This window comes from Rattus norvegicus, chromosome 12 (genome assembly GCF_021556685.1).
Source record: "Rattus norvegicus strain SHRSP/BbbUtx chromosome 12, alternate assembly SHRSP_T2T, whole genome shotgun sequence".
Classification (NCBI taxonomy): Eukaryota; Metazoa; Chordata; class Mammalia; order Rodentia; family Muridae; genus Rattus; species Rattus norvegicus.
The window spans coordinates 11,425,190-11,443,051 of NC_141545.1; the positions used below are offsets into that span (position 1 = coordinate 11,425,190).

The 17,862-nt window shown below is 46.5% G+C and overlaps 1 protein-coding gene and 1 long non-coding RNA gene across 3 annotated transcripts in view; one reads left to right on the top strand and one right to left on the bottom strand.

Annotated features, from left to right (window-relative positions):
* Fry (FRY microtubule binding protein) overlaps window positions 1-13,519 on the bottom strand; it is a 394,540-nt gene extending 381,021 nt beyond the window's left edge. For both annotated transcript variants that reach the window (XM_087578221.1, XM_087578220.1), the window contains exon 1: window positions 13,363-13,519. The gene's annotated coding sequence lies outside the window, so the exon portion shown is untranslated. The remainder of the gene's footprint in view (window positions 1-13,362) is intronic.
* Window positions 8,858-17,859, top strand: Lnc001 (long non-coding RNA 001). Its single transcript, NR_126568.2, is given in 2 exon segments — window positions 8,858-9,184; window positions 10,860-17,859. It is a non-coding gene; the product is annotated as a long non-coding RNA 001 (long non-coding RNA).
* The last annotated feature ends 3 nt before the right edge of the window (window positions 17,860-17,862 follow it).

Genomic DNA, 17,862 nt, shown 5'->3' on the forward strand with positions numbered 1-17,862 from the left:
AGCCCCAATTGGAAGCTCAGAAGGCTGTGCCAGCCCCGACCACATTCTGCTAACTAGGGATGAAACACACATATAATATTCTTCAACACAACTAGTATTCATTTGTGGACTGAAGGACATGCTGCAACAAAGAATGAAGCCATCCATTTCAGTTAAAAGGTCCAAGGGAAAGCACTTGCTATAACACATTTGAGTGTCGTTGGCGTCTCTGATAAATACCCTGTTTAACAAACACTCGGGGGCGGCTGAAACACGAGGAATGGTGGCAAGTATCAGTGTTGGAAAGCTTTTAAGGTTATCGATGGCTTATTTAAATAGACTGTGGAAGACTCCACGGCTCACAACCACTTCTGCTGATGAATCAGGCACTTATAAAGTCAACATGGGGAAGCCATGTCAGTAGATAAGTGCTCCGTGGTACCTAAACCGTAATGGCCTCCATCAGCATCCGTGATGTAAGAGGGCAGTGACCCCTCCTTATGGCTTCCATCCAATTAGCCACGAAGAACCTTGCCTTGTGAACAGTTAATGACCTCTTTAAGGGAAAAGATCTTTTACATTAGTTACACAATCTCAGGGGACCTTAACAGCTGTGCCTGCCACAGGAAACACTGTAAACTTTATTCTTGCAGATGCATCCATGTTCTCGAGGAGAGGGGAAAAAAAATGGAGGGACATAAAAACGTTCTGAGACAAGAGACTGACGGAGTAGAACTGGTGGTATAGGCTTCACCTTGGGGGAGGGGTAGCAGAGAGAGTCATGTTGGCCAGGGGGAAGGGATGCCTGAAGGACTAGTCAGTTCCAGAAACTCTGCCAAGGGGCAATTATGAATAAAGCCATTTGGGGCTAGAGAAGGATGGCCCTCATTCACTTAAAAACATGAATTATATCGATGGTGTATATATATATATATATATACACACATTACATTCGTGCCTTTTGTTTCAATTTGTTTGTGGTTTTGGTGGGCATTTGGGGACAAGGTGGTGACAGTCTTCAATAAAACAGTCACGGCCATCTAAAACCCAAAAGAATACCAATTAGTTAGAACACGGCTTTAGAGCTATGATCTGCTTTTGGAGAAACTGGGCATCAAAAGGAATCTGTGCATTTGTTCACGGGCACATTATCTAGTGAGAAGGGGCGGGGTGAAGTAAATCTCATGGGTAACAACCCGAGTTGGCTGGGGGAAGGGGGCGGCAGTGAGGACCGACTGCTTCTGCCTGTCTCTTTGGCAACCAAAGTTTGGCTACCCGGTTGCTTATTAGACTCTGAATTCAGGGCAAGTCGAGGGAAGAGAGTTTGGAAGCAGTCTGTTTGTGAGCAGCTTACCAAGACAGAGGGGGGATTTAAACGGACATGCAGCCTGGGTAACATCCGTGGGCTTCAATTACCTCTGGTAGCTCTGCCCCCAAGAGGAGCAGTCCTTGAGAACCGACTGTAGAAATGATAATTAAAGATGGGGGTGGAGGTGGGGGAGGCTTCTTAATGGCACAGTTTTTATGGGCAGATGGACTTGGTCTAAAGAGGCAGTGAATGGGGATGCGTGTCTCTTGACATTCATCCATCACAGGATGCCGGGCAAGAAAAAGCCTATTTGGACTTCTATGTCAAAGCCATCAGGAACCGTGGGACCCCATGTGGTCCATAGGAACAGTGGGAGGCTGATGGCCTGGGTAGGGGGAGACCCCAGTGCAGAGGTCTCACTTAGCCAAAGCCAAGCTTGGGTTGAAGAAAACTCGGGCTATGATGGAAACAGCTCTAAGCCTCGATACTGACAGGCAAGTATTTGTATATTTACTCATTTTTTAATAATTTTTTTGTTTTATGTGTACGTGTGTGTGTGTGTGTGTGTGTGTGTGTGTGTGTGTGTGTGTGTGTCGGGAAGGGGGGAGTGCCTGAGTGGAGGTATTGTGCCCCTACATTCAGGAGCCCACACAGGTCAGAAGAGGCAACGTTCCCTGGAACTGGAGTTGGAGAGGAGTAAGCATATTTAACCACTGGGCCATCTTGTCAGCTCTGAGATGTGAGTCTTATTGTGTCTTAAGCACAGGAATGGCAGTTTCATGGCTTCAGTCTGCCTAAAATAATCTATGTAATTATTTTGCTGCCATGGAGAGATATCTGGGGTAGTTTTTTTCTGGGGGAAAAACAGCAAATTGAATGGGTCTATTTTCGTTAAAAACTGCATGAAAACTTGGAAAAGTAGTCTGGGAAGAAATAGAACTCAAATATCAATCGTGTTTTGGAGGTGGGTGGGTTTATGGATGGCTTCTACTTTCTTCCCTAAATATTCAAACAGTTATTTACCAAGCGTACAGTCCTTACATCCGAGAGTGTTCTAAAAGTGTGTCATCACTGAGTGCTGGAGGGACAGCTCCATGGATACAGCACTTGGCAGGTAAGAATGGACACCAGAGCTTGGATCCTTTGAACCCATGTTAAAACTGGATGGGTGTGGTGGCCAGATCTTCTAACCCTTGGAGGGCAGAGATGAGATCTCGGAGAAAGTTGGCAAGCTAACTTAACCATATCAGCAAAGTGTGAGCTCAACTGAGAGATCCCACCTCAGTAAAAAAATAAGGCAGGGAGACACTGAGGAATGTTCCTGACTCCACCCTTGTGCCTCTACATGTATGCACATGCATGCACCTGTGTATGTGTTCACATGTGTGCACATGTACATGCATGAACACATGCATGTATGCATACCACAAACACATATACACATACACACATATACATACACATACACACATATACATACACACATACACATATACATACACACACATACACACATACACATATACACACATACACACACATACACACATACACACATACACACATACATACACACATACATACACACATACATACACACATACACAATACATACACACACATACACATACACACACATATACATACACACATACACACATACACACATATACACACATACATACACACATACACAATACATACACACACATACACACATACACACATATACATACACACACATACACACATACACACATATACATACACACATACACACATACACACAAATACATGCACACATATACATACACACATACACACATACACACATACACACATACACACACATACACACACATACACACATACACAATACATACACACACATACACACATATACACATACACACATACACACATATACATACACACACATACACACATACACACACAAATACATACACACATACACACATATACACACACACAAATAATACACACAAACACACATATACACACACACAAATAATACACACAAACACACATATACATACACACACACACACACACACACACACACACGGGGCACTGCGATGACCTCACTGACTCCAGTATACAGCATATTTTCAAGAACGTTTGAGATCCGCCAGCTACCTGGAGCTGAGGACTCCGTGGTTGAGTGCACTGTTTAGGCAGTGCTTAGTCAAGACACTGAAGGATGCCTATGGTCTTCTCGTTACTGAAGAGGAAAACCAATCTAGAATCCTAAGGCCGGCAAGAAAAGATGACAGCTCCTAATCTGGTCACATGAGCCTTGGATGGAAGTATTCCTCCTGTTCTTTTGGGGGATTTAATTCTACGGCTGTAAGAGCAGGGGAAGCCTCCTAAAGAACGTTCTGCTCTGCTTCATTTAAAAGTGCCTGGTTTCCCATCTGCCTCCCACACTCGTCAGATTGTTCTTGTGAGAAGGCGTGGGTTTCTGGGGAGGGGTTCTAAGTTGAAGAGATCAGCAAGGGAGCCAGCCCTACACGTGTGTGATGGTGAAGGGTGGGGGGGAGACTTGTCCTGACAGTGGACATGGCTGGGCTGAACCTGAGAGAGGAAAACCCCACAACTTTCACAAGACCATCACACAAGAGTGAGTCACCCAGCTCAGCAGTAGCAACAGAAGCATCTGCGCACTGGAGACCCGATGCAAATGACGGTACAGCCTCAGAACCAACCAGCCAGGAAGAAACCCAAAGAAACACAATGGACAAGGAAGCGCACAGGCGGGAGCCTAGTGCTGAAGTGACAGTTCTTAGGACATGCCTGGCTCTTGCTCCGAATCCCTCATTGGCTGTCAGGATGACTTTGGGAAGAGACCTAACCTGTTGGCTCTTCAGCTCCCTGATCAAAAGACAGAGGCAGTGACTGGCTGAGCCGCACAGGGGGATTCAATGATCTAAACAGGAAATGCAAGCCCTCAGGGTAATGCCAACCACACAGCCTTTAACAGGCATTGATTGCTTCTCGTGCACAAAGGAACAGCTGGTCCGGATCTGTCTGAGTCACAGACATTCAATATCATCCCTCTCCATATCCATGGGGAACTGGACCCTCAAGGGTACCAAAATCCATGGATGCTAAAGCCTCTTAAATAAAACGGTGTAGACTTTACAGACTCACATGCATTTTGCCATGTAGAACTAGAGAGTTACATATGATGGGAACAGTAAGTATCAGGAACTGCTACACATCCCTGTCCAGGCCCCCATGTCTTAAGCTGTGAGTCACAGAAAAGTTGACAGCAGTAAAAAGGCTCCCGAGTAGACAACAAGCAAAAGAGAATCAAAAAGCAAACGGTAACAGGTCGGAGGCTGTGCCCTCGCGTTAGCGTGCATCGCGTGGTGTGATGTCACTGTGGTGTTGGTAGCGAGCACACAGCACACGCGGAGGGACAGAGCCACAGCAGACCACAGCACACTGCCAACTGTAGTGTTCTTACTGCACACGCAAAGCCTTTCTGTTTGTTCGTTTTGAAATATAGTGGTTTAACTATGGAAAACAGAGACTTAATATTTCCCTACCGCCATTCCCCACCAGCGGCTGTTCCGTAAGTGTGCTTTTTGGACAGTGTCCTTAAAATGACCGATTTTTAAAAACTACTCCGGGGGTTGGGGATTTAGCTCAGTGGTAGAGCACTTGCCTAGCAAGCGCAAGGCCCTGGGTTCGGTCCCCAGCTCCGGAAAAACAACAACAACAACAACAACAAAAGAAACAAAAAAAAAAAAAACAAACCAAAAAACAAAAAAAAACCCAAACAAACAAACAAAAAAAAAAAACTACTCCCTGTGCTGCTGCCTTGAACTCCGTACAGGAAAGATCCTTAAAGAATTTTGGTTCAATTAAAAAATAGAATTTCCAACCATTTTTAAAAATGGTCCTAAACACGCTTCTACCATTTTATCATACTACGTCTTTATGAGAAGCAGTATTGTCGGTATTGATCGGTCAAAATATCGACCAACTCTGAAAAGCACTGAGGTTATGTGATGCCTGTAGTATCTAATATTTAGTTTTTCTATAAGTACCACGCACTAACTGACTGCACCACTGGAGCATTCAATATTTAGTCTTTCTAATTCTTTATGTCAGAACAAACGAGCAGATCCACCTCGTTGGTATGCAAATTTGCTGTCATCCTTAATAAACAGCAAAATTATGTGTACACTAAAGAACTATTTTAAAATAAACTTACTTATTAGTAGCAAATGCTTGATCTTCATACCCATTTCCTATTTCACCTACCTAATTGGTGCTTTGAATAAGAATGGCTCCGATAGGCTCTTAAGTTTGAATGCTAGGATGCCAGGGAGTGGCACTATTAAGAGGTGTGGCCTTTCTGGAGTAAGTGAGACATTGTTGCATTGTTGGAAGACGTGTGTGTGTGTGTGTGTGTGTGTGTGTGTGTGTGTGTGTGTGTAGGTGGAGTGAGGTTTCAAAAGCCCATGTTAGGCCCAGACTGCTGGGCTGTCTGTCTGTCTGTCTGTCTTTCTCTGTGTGTATATTTCTCTTTGTGTGGCTGTCTCTTTGTGTCTCTGTCTTTCTCTCTGTGTCTCTGTCTTTCTCTCTGTGTCTCTGTCTTTCTTTCTGTGTCTCTGTCTTTCTTTCTGTGTCTCTGTCTTTCTCTCTGTGTCTCTGTCTGTCTCTCTGTGTCTCTGTCTTTCTCTCTGTGTCTCTGTCTTTCTCTCAACCTGCACATCAGAATGTAGCTCTCAAGTCCAGTGCCATGCACGCCACCACCATGTTTCCTGTCATGATAACGGACTAAACCTCAGAAACCCTAAGCAAGACCTCAGTTGAAATATTTTCCTTTATAAGAGTTGCCTGGGCCTGGCTGTCTCTTCACTGCACTAGAACCATAACCAAGACATCTGTACACCCAAGATCAAGTAAACGTTACTTGACTGACGGGTTGCAAGCAGAAAATGCTTACAAAACCCATATTCACCCAGGAGTGGTGCCGTTCGCTGGATCCACAGACAACCTTCTAGGGACTACAACCCCCAAGAAAAACGGCTCTGTCCCTTAGCAACCAATCAACTGCCAAATCCCCATGCTAGGACTTTGAGAGTCTTGATCTTCTGCAGGTCTTGTAGAATCACAATGGCTGGGAGCTCAAGGTTCAACAGTTTCTAATGTATGTGTTGTGCCCTTTTCATTATGGTGGTTTACTCTTGGGGAGCTTTATCAGGCAATACAAGCTTTCTGGCTTTCTCGGGATCAGCACCACATACCTGACTGCCATGGCCATTACGGACCGAGCGTGGCATGGCTGGGCCATCTGGCACGATGACTCAGACATAATTAATGTTTACTGGATGAGTATATCCATCAGACCCCATGGTAGGCATTTCTGTTCCTTTTATAGAACATTCTATGCATCTATGGGACTAATTCATCAGTTAATCATCAAACTCCTCCCTCCCCATATATTAACTACAAGTTTTAGTCTGTGTATCTTGATAATCCAGCATCTTAGGGCCTTGCTAACCAATCAGAACCTACCCCACCTCTTTCAGTAACACATATTGTGGGCCACTGTGACCCCCAGGGACTGGTACTGACCCATAAGGGACAATGGGTTCCTCTGCAGACTGCCTACAGAAGTGACTCACACTAGCCATCTCCCACCTTCCTATCCTGCCTCTGCTGCCCACACTACCCCTCATTCTTCCTCCCTCCTGGCCTGGTGTCTCTGCATGTGGAAGCTCTGGTAACTATGTCAAGCTAACCTTCTAGGAGAGTGTGAGTATATAAAATAAAAACATCTTGCTTAATGACAATCATTTCTATGTTTCTTTTTTTTTTAAAAAGATTTATTATATGTATGTGAGTACACTGTTGCTGTCTTCAGACACACCAGAAGGGGACATCGGATCTCATTACAGATGGTTGTGAGCCACCATGTGGTTGCTGGGAATTGAACTCAGGACCCTGGAAGAGCAGTCCATGCTCTTAACCACTGAGCCATCCCTCCAGCCCTCTGTGTTTCTTATGACACCAGATTAAACCAGACTGGACGTATTACAACATCCTCCAAATTGTGTAATTAGATTTTTGTCATCTCATTCTCTGTGAGCAAGTTTTAAGCTTTTTTTTTTTTGTAATGTCTATTACTTCGCCTCATGTTAACAATGCTTAACAAAACAAAACTGAACTTTTGCTATGTTTTATTGGTATATAGCTAAAAATTTTCTATTAAAATTATTTCCTACTAGATAGGAAACTACAGTTAAACTGCAACACGTGAGCTGGGCATGCCCCGTGGTAACCTTCCTCTCAGCGGTAGCCTGCATGTAGCTTAGAACCCCACAAGTGAGCCATGGGTTCAAACCCCCCACTGTCCCTACGAAGGAAGCAGGTGTGTCTTTGCAGGGTCTGCTGTGACAAACCCAGACTGGGGATCTCTGGGAGATGTGCATTCGTTGCAGGTCCCTGGGACGGCTTCTGAGCTGAGCCTGAGCTGACCTGCTCACCACGCTTCCTGTTGATGTAACTGTCTATCTTCCCGTGATCGGTCTAGAAGTGCATTCTGCTGGAGCAGGCAGCATGAGGAGGGCGAGCCACGGAGAGATGGTCTACATTGTGCTCCAAGGCTGGCCTTCCTTCCTTCTCTTTCCTTCCCCTCACATCTTCACCCCTTTCTTTTCTACCTTCCTCCTCTCTTCTTCCTCCTTTTCTTCTGCAACATGTCCAACTCTACACATAACCGTTTCTGGCATTAAAACACAAGGCGGGTGCAAGTTCTCAGTGCTGCACATGCAGGGAAGGCCGCTGCTCTGATTCCTGCCTCAGTGGGTGAACTGGAGAAGAGAGATGTTTTCCTGTCCGTTACACAGTGCGCTGACTGCCTAAGAACACAGCGCCAAGCATAGAGTTCAAGCAAGCAGTGAGTTTAGGTCGTATAAAAGGGCCCGGATATGAAACATAAATTCCCTCCATGGGAAATAGTAAGAGTACTGAAATTTAATCTACCATGAGCTAGCTCTGTAATGCCATCAAGATATTTTTAAAGAGGGCCTCTGTAGATCAGAGGCGGGATTTACTGCTGACGCGCGTTTGGCGTTTTTATAGACGTCAGAATTTGAAGACACCTTGGAGTGTTTCCAAGCCTTCCGTGGAGGGTGTTCAAACTCATTCTACCCATGATTATTGTGTGTCACTGTCCCAAGCGGTGGTGGCCATCTCCTGCAGGACAGGACACAGATGGTCTCTGCCTTCCCAGAGCCTACAGTCCAATGAGCAGACCAGCATAAGCCGTTGATGTTCTATCCACATTTAATCAGCCATGAGAGAAGTGTATGCTTTAAGACTGATGATCTACTAACATTCGTGACCATTTCACAACAGTGGGGGGACACACACGTCATTAGCTAAGCCACAGCTGTCTGTTTTGTTCTTACTTTTACAGAACTGCATGTCATGGGAGTTTATCCTCTGGGCATAACGTGCCAGGGCTATCTGGAAATGAGAGGACACCCAGCGTAGACCAGAACAAGACTGAGCTCACTAACATTCCCTTGCGGAGGGTGGGGTCTGCACCGTGGCAGCAGCAGGACCCACCCCTCCCCAGGATATATAAGCAGGTAGCTGCTGGGAGTGGACATTCTTTTTCAGTGAAGGAGGCACCTGTAAGTTGTCACACTCCGGCAAGTGACCCCAGTTAAACTCATTGGTTCATGGAAGCTCCACTTAGACTCGTTTGCTGTAGGAGCCCTATCTGGGGTGAGCAACAGGTTGCTCATGTTTCCTCCGGAAAAGCTAATGCAACAATGTAGCATTTAAGTTGTTTTAAGCATTTAAGTTGTTTGACTTGGCGCTGCAAGATGTATCTATGTTGGCACCAAGGTGAGAGAGGGGGAGGGGGGAGAGGGGGAGAGGAGGAGAGGAGGGAAGAAGGGGGAAGAAGGGGGGAGAAGGGGAGAAGGGGGAGAGGGGGTAGGGGGAAAAGGGGTAGGGGGTAGGGATAGGGAGGCGTAGGGAGGAGGGGAAAGGTAGGGGGGTAGGGGTAGGAGGTAGGGGTAAGGGGAGGGGGAGGGGGTAGGGGAAGGGAGAAAGGGGTAGGGAGGGAGAGGGAGAGGGAGTGGGCCGTGGGACATAAAGAGTAGATTACTAAAGAAAATGTTTCTCTTTGATGGGCATTTCCATAGTGCTTTGCAAAGCAAGATACAATGCCTTTGTCCCAATGGCCTGTGGGCATGTCTGTGGGGGCATTTTCTCCATTGCTAATTGGTTCAAAAGGGCCCACCCACTGTGGGAAGTACCAATCCTGGGCTTGTGGTGCTGAGTTTTGTGAGAAAGCTGGCTGAGCAGGAGCCAGAGGCAGCAAGCCAGTAAGCAATGTTCTGTGTAGTATTTGCTTCAGTTCCTGCCTCAGCTGCATGCCTAGGCTTCCCCCAGTCACAGCGCATAACCTGTGTCCTAGTTTGGTTTCTGTTGCTCGGATAAACATCATAACCAAAAGCAACTTGGGGAGATAGGGTTTGTTTACAGTGCTCAAGGCTGGAACCTGGTGGCAGGAGCTAAAGCAGAGAGCTGCACAAGATGTCTCTTCTGGGCTTGCTCTCCACAGATCATCCTATTACCACTCAGGGCCAGCCTGAGGGCAGCATCCCAGACAATGAGCTGGGCCCTCCCGCATCAATCAGCATCAATCATTAATCAAGAAAATGCCCCCACAGATGTGCACATGGGCCAGTCTGATGGAGTCACTTCCTCAATTGCTATCCCCAAGTCAGAGGGTTCTATCAGAGCAACAGGAAAGCAAGCTAGGACACCAGGGAAGGGAACTCTAAACTATAGTGAACTGGTGTGACCTGTACACACTGTGTTGGAAGTCGCGTGCCCTAAAACTGTCCAGATTTTCACTCTCCCATATGACATTAAAAAAAAAAAAAAAAAAAAAAAACCCGGGGTTGGGGATTTAGCTCAGTGGTAGAGCGCTTGCCTAGGAAGCGCAAGGCCCTGGGTTTGGTCCCCAGCTCTGAAAAAAGAAAAAAAAAAAAAAAAGAAAAAGAAAAAAGCAAGATGGGTTGCTGTTTCGTGAGGTTTTAGGAACAGAGAGAAAGACTTGGTTTTGGACGGTTGTATGTTTATGGCATCTTCGCACATGATGCTTCTGTGATACATTTAGGAAACTGGAAAATGTCACTAACTCCACACAGTCTCACAGGTTGCTAGTCCGTTAAAGAAGTGTAGGGTTCACCTTCCATTCTGGGGCAAGAATGCCACGACAATCAAATGCCATGTTTTATTTCCCTGGCATTTGGGGCTGTGGTTTAGAAGCAAGAGAATAACGGAGTTAGCTGTCTTGGACACGAAAACCTTACTGCTGTGGGAGAGGACGGGGGCAAACCATTGCACAGGGGGCTTTCTTTGAACCTCCAAAGTATTCACACAGACTCTGAGACGGTAACCACTCGGGGTCATAGCGGCCAAATGCCAAGAATAGGGGTTTATTTTCAGGTAGCAGCCTGAAATGTATTTCACAGCACCAAATGTATTTGTTTCCTTTTAATTTTAGTGCTGTGAAGTCATCCTGAACCAAAGAGAGTTGAAAACCACACCAAGAAAGCAAACGCATGCGTGCACGCCCACACACACAACCAACCGGAAGAGAAATTCCATAAGTGATAACAGACTTAATTTTCTTAGGCACGGCTTCAAAAGTTACTGGGTCACAATTGTGATATGGCTTTTAATGCTGTCCAGTCAGACGTCAAGTTCCTCAGTCAAATATCAAGTTAGGAATAGCTTATCCATCAGCAGGTCACCAGGCTACCGCAAAGACGAGGCTTTTCCCTCTGTGAAGAAGTCTTCCCGTTCCTGGACATCAAATTCACTCCTTTTTGGTCAGTACTAGGGAATTTGGAGATTTGCTGGATTACTATTTCTTTCCCAAAACAAACAAACAAACAAAAAAAAATCATTTTAGTCTTTCCTTTTAAGTAGGCCGGCCTCTGTCAGGAATTCTCTGACAGTTGGGATAGTAGGACACGTGAGTCACTGTGAACACTGCAGGGGATGTGTTGCTGCCAATCAACAAGGTGTGCTCCTGTGCGCAGAACTAAAATAGCCTCAGATGACAGAGAGAGTAGATTATTCCTTAAGCACCGAGTGGGGGATGGGACCCTTGAAAAGGCAGGGGTTTCACACATCTAGACATCCAAAATCAGACCTAAGGGATGGTGCAGGGGGCAGACTTGGGGTTGCCCCTCCATACACAGGGCACACAGTGGTCTGGAGAGAAGAAATATTCTATGAGCAAGTCTGATATGCCAGGCCAGGAGATGACGTCCATTCAACTCCCAACTCCGTGACAGCAGGACAACTCTCAAAAACCTGGAGACGCCACAGAACAGTGTCAGGGAATCAAGCAGACCCAGGTTCAAATCCTACCTTGATCCCTCACTTGCCATGTGGTTTTTTTTTTTTAAAGAAATTATCTAAAATAAAGTCAAGTCAAGTTGATACTGTGACATTGCTTGTAATCCTAACCCTCAGGAGGGGAAGACAGGGGGACCACAGGGAGTTCAAGGGCTGCTGGAACTATGTGGGAGTCAGACAACTCAGCAACGGTAATGATGCTACATTAGAGTGACAATAGGAAAAAACCACCCAGTGAATGCCCAGCACAGAGTCAACAGTACACACTACTAAGGACATTTTCTTAAATGACATTTTGTAAGACATAATAGGCGCTCTCGTTCTCTCTCTCTCTCTCTCTCTCTCTCTCTCTCTCTCTCTCTCTCTGTGTTTTACAGTATGAAGGTGTAATGACAGAAGGACTCTAAATGTGAAAATCTATGTGTGATCAGGAAAGTATTAGTCGGATAGAATTCAACATACTTGTTAAAATCCGCTAACTTCAAGACTGAGCAATGGCTAAATATTACTACTGCTACCAAGCTCTCTTCTTCTAGGCCGATTCCCACGTCCTTGACTAAGCCAAGGTTTTCTTAAAGTACTTTTTTTCATTTTATGCCTATGGACGTTTTGTCTACATACGTATGTACCATGTACATGCAGTACTCGTGGAGGTCAGAAGAGGGCGTTGGATCTCCCGGAGCTGGAGTTACAGATGTTTGTGAGCTCTGTGTGGTGGGAATCGAACCCAGATTCTCCGGAAAAGCAGCCAGCGCTCTTAACCACTGAGCCATCTCTCCATTTCTCTTAACCAGCCTGGGTTAAATCTAATTGTAGTAATTAGTCTACAGTACAGAGCGCTCATCCAATCCCTCTTGCTTTGATAGTGGAAACTTTTGGCTATGTTCTGCGTTCTTTCTCACTCTGAGAAGTGGGTTAAAACTTCATCAGTTCCCCCCCCCGCACCCTACCCCCGCTTCTCAGCACCTGCCCTAATATTAAAGACAAGCCAATGTGAGCCACAGAGCAACAAAATATTAAACTCAACACACGTAGCTGGCCCGTTGTGCGCAGTGTATCTGCGATCTTTGGTTAGAAAGTAAGGTGGGCTTAAAATTTGGAGGCTTTAAAGCACAGCTCTTGTTGGACTATTCTACAGTACACTGGTTAAACCAGGTTTATCCTGGGCACCGTGGCCAAGCAAAAGCCACCAGGTTGAGGTGTAGATGCGACTGCAGAAAGCCTCCTTCCCCAGGGAGAGTCCCACAGAGCAATTTCCTCTTGCAGCATTCCAAATGAGCAGGGCTGCTCATGTGGGAAAGTGCATCGGTCCTCTGCGCTCCAGTTCAGCGCACAGTGTTCGTGTACAGGGCAGTGTGTCACGGATCTCTCCAAGGCCTCGGGGACAGGGATCTATCAAACTCTCCGCACCTAACTTTGTCTGGGAACAAACCCTCTTTGAAAACACAACGGGGCTGGAGGAACACGAAGCGTGGGGATGTCGTCAGCTGTTGGTGAGACGGTCCTCCTCCCCCACCTCTTCCCGGGAGGGAAGCGACCGGACGGCGCGGCCCCGCCCAGCCCCACCCACCGGCTCCACAAAGCCACTGCCCAGGCGCGCGTGTCTCCCGGGGCAATGGAGGGGTGAGCAGAGCTGGTACCTTAGGAAGAGGCCGCGATGCCAGAGCCCGGGACACCCGCAGCATCGCACCGCCGCCGCCAGATGCTCCACCCAGGGCCGCCGAGTTGCGCCCTCCCCGTTGCCCGCGCCGCGCTCCGCCGCTGCACCCGCTCGGCTGCCCAGCGACCGCCACTGTCAAGTGCAGCCCCGCCCCCGGCGCCGGCCCCAGACGCTGGCTCATTGGCTGAGGGAGTGGCTGGCTCCGCCCCTCAGGGCAGGCCCTTTCTAGGGGCGCGCTAGAGGGTGGGGAACCAAGCTGGGCGAGGCTTCCTGCGGGCACCGGGAGCTTCTGCTTTGCCAACCCAGAAATAGACAGCTCCAAAGAAAGGCGAGAGAGGAAGCGTCTTCTCTAGGGCGAGGGCCGTGGCTCCTCGAGACGGGTTCCCTAGGGTGGAATATTGAAATCATAGCTAGAGGGCTGGGGGGTTGGGTGATTCTGTGGGCTTGCTTTAAAAAAAAAAAAAACCAACTTGAAATTGCTCTCACACACTTCAACTTCTTCATCCTACGGAGCAGCTAAACCAATTCAAATAACCTGCATGGCCAAGGTCACCGAGCTGGTCGTATTGCAGACTCAACACTGTTTGGGTTTTACACTTAGGCTCACGGAGAGGTTGTTCTAATGTACTGTGTGCTGTCTAGCAAGCGCTTAATTGAAACTGCAGCGATCGGGTATGTCAGAGGTTGCAGGAGTGGGTGGAGCGGCACATAATTGGGAGTGCTTGCTAGTGAATGGGCTTCATTTGAGGAGACAGGAACACCATGCGCCTTTTTTCAGTGGCACTGGACACCGGCCTCTTGACTGTGTTGTAAGTCCCCTGGACCATACATTTTTTTTAAGACGTGAACTTTATGATAGGTGGTTACTTCTGATAAAAACAGTTATAAAGTGTATTGAGTAGATCGCGTTCAATAACAACCACGTGGATTCATAAAGTGTGCAACAGCGTGGTCCATTATGAGCAGAAATTAGGATTTGGTGCCATTCACAGAAGCATCGGTAACTCGCTGCCGTTTTCACCAACCGAACTCAACAGGGCAAAGATTCAAATGTGTCCCACTGTGCCCAGCCTGTACTAGGAATACCCTCAGTGTTAACCAATGACTCTAGCCAAGCATGAAGGCCACTGTGGGAACCCCAGCTAAACAGCCACTGGACAGAGCGGACATGGCCCAGAGCTCAGTTCGATACGGAAAGCTTATGAAGGAATACATTTGGGGTTCCTTCTCTGTTTTCCTAACCCTGTGCAGTATGTGATGTTGGTAATAGGCCTCGTTTAAACCGCTATCATTACCTATATCAGATCAAAGGAAGCTCTCATCAACCTGGGTTTCAAACCTTATAGATATCAGCAATTTTCTGAATTAGGATTCTGAACTAGATCAGAGTGGACAGATAACTTCTGAGTGCTCGGGCTGGAGGCCTGTGTCTCCTGACCATGTGTCACTGTTCTTTGCTTTGTCATCCTACAGAGTTGTGAAGCTTCCTCGGATGTGCAAAGCACTCGAGCTAAGGAAGCATTCAATGTAATGACTGGTGGCCTGTTTGATTGGGAAGTAGAAATATGACTTAGGACAAAAACCTAGTTATTCATCTACCTCCCTGGCAAAATCCTGGGTCCTGGTCTGGGTATGTGTTGGTGCTGGAATAGAGAGGTTGTTCAGTGGTTAGAGCGCTGGCTGTTCTTGCAGAGGACCTGGGTTCAGTTCCTAGCACCCACATGGCAGCTTACAACCATCTGTGGCTCTGGTTCCAGGGGATATGGCGCCCTCTTCAGGCCTCATCAGGCATTGCATGCATGTGGTTCACCGACATATTCAGGCATGAAACAAGGTGCATGCTCACTTCAACTCCCTTTGCTTCCACATCTCCTTTTGTTCCTCATGAGATCCTAACCCTCCTTTAAAAGCAGGCCCTGTGCTGTGTTTTGATAACCTCACTTGTCTCTCTCTGCTTGTCATTCTGTCCTGTTCCCCATCCTCTTTAGGGGTTGGGTGAGTGGCCAGTGCAGTTCTGTCATAATCCCGGAAGACAGGAAGTCCGTTTCTCCACACTGACAGACAACAGTGCTGACATGCATTAAGACATTTAGAAATTAATTGGCCCACGTTGCATTTCTGCTCCCGTGCTTTGGGACAACCGCAGAGACACGAGAGAATTGCATCAACATTTTCCAAGCTTTAACAAGCTGTGGGCTGAATGCTAAGTCTAAATGGCTGAAGTCTAAGGCAGTCTTGGTCTAAGAAGTCACAATGCTAATGTGTTGGCCATCAGTAATTTAAATGTTTGCAAAAGAAAATTTTGATTTATAGATGTGGGATCTTTAATCTCTGAGATTAAATTCCCACTCAATAATTTTACTACCTTTAAAGGCTTCTTGAAATTTGTTCTTGTTTACTTTCTTTTTCGGGGATCACAGATATTAGGCAAGCACTCTACAGTGAGCCACATCCCCAAATCCTCCTAGCCTTTCAATACCTCTGCTTAGGTACACACACACACACACACACACACACACACACACACACACACACACGGATTCCTTTCACAAGAATCTTACATCTACCACAACAGCCTTACAATTGTCTGTCGCTAAGTTTCTGTGCAAAAATCTTGGATGCCAAAAGAATGGAGGTGTATTAATCTCCCTGGAGTCCAAAGCCCAGGAAAAACAAGGGGGGAAACTGAAGTTATTTCTCTTGCAGGAGCAGATGCTGTCTCACCCCCAGGGAGTTATGGGTTGGAAGAAATGAGATAATAAAACTATACATGCTACTTTGTGAACTATGTCAAGCAGGATCAGCAATAGATCGGCAAGTGAATGGATACACTTCTTCCCTAGAACCAAGGGCCAATGAGCACTAAGTACGGATTTCTCCATCTAACTAGAGGAAAGTAAACCGAGCAAGAAGGCTGACCTAATTGAGCCCCGCATGGTAGCCTGTGGGAACCAGAAAGCATATTGCCGGGTTAGCTCAGCTGGGTGTCAGCTGTTCAGCTCTGCCCTACAGCCCGGGTTGTGCAGCCCTCTCCAGCGCCTTCCCCTGTCCAAGGTCACAGCCCAGAGTTAAGAGCACAAGCATCTGTTGCCCCTTGCTCTGCTCACGGGATTTGTGTCTGTAGATGAAAAGACAAGAACAATAGGGCCTACAAAGTAACCAAACCACTTGCTTCCTGACAAGCCGTTTGCCTCCTAGTACTCTCAACCTACTAGTTGGGCTTCCTTATCTTTCTGGGAAAACCAGTCCACCTTGCAGACAGGAATCACGCCAAGACGTAGGGGTAATCTGATGGAAAAGGGTGCGGTTGGACCTGTAAATGGGAACCTACAAGGTTTTAAACTGAAGAAACCAGCAGTAGAACACACTGTCTGTAGACGGTGAGTGGTAGACAGCGCTCTCCTAGCTGAGATAGGAACACATGAGTCTATAGGGATAACTCCGAGAGCATCCTGATGTAGGAGATACGGAGCTGACAGGGAAACATGGAGGAGCCTAAAAGTCTGAGAAGCTGAGAAGAATGGTCCACGCTGAATAACTGAATAACTGGTGTGTAAAGATGTGCCCTGGCCTCAGGGAATCGTGCCTGAAATACACGTTTCTGTCAGCCTAAACTAAATTGCTTATCTCTGCCTTTTAAATATGTCCAGATTCCCCCTGCCTTGGGAAACTGGATATAGACTTAAGAGAGAACAGACATAGGCTTGAAATACCCCGGCAGTTACCATAGAGAAAAGGAAAATTAACAATTTTTATATTATGAGGAAGAGAAGCATAATATATAATTACTCAGAATCTCCCACAAAGAGGCTCTTCTGTGAACAAAAAGAATAGATATCCCAAAGGCAACTACTGTTGTGACATTTAACTGGGAATGTAGCCAAAAACTTGAGGTAGGATCACAGCCCCTTCCTTTCTTGTGAAAAACTTTGGGGGCCAATTAACTCACCCAAAGTGGTGGTTGTGTTTCCGGCTACCTTAGAGCGGTGGTTCTCAACCAGTGGGGGGCGACCCCCACGTGGGTTGTATATCAGATATTTACATTACGACCCATAGTAGCAGCAAATTTACAGTTCTGAAGTAGCAATAAAATAATTTTATGGTTGGGGCCACCACAACATGAGGAACTATATTAAAGGGTTGCAGCATTAGAAAGGTTGAGAACCACTAGGCTAGAGGATGACACAGGACACCCATGGATGTATATTGATAAAGGTTAACGAGGCCATCTTTCAGATGAATGGTTTGAAGGTGTTTCTTATTGTATCTAAATATCTCTCAAAAAAGAGTTCCGGGCGAGAGAGATGGTTCAGCGGTTAAGAGCACTGGCTGCTCTTCCAGAGGTCCTGAGTTCAAATCCCAGCCGCCACATGGTGGCTCACAACCGTCTGTCATGGGATCCAATGCCCTCTTCCGGAGTGTCTGAAGACAGTGACAGTGTATTTACATACAGTAAATAATAAAAAAAAGAATTTCAGCT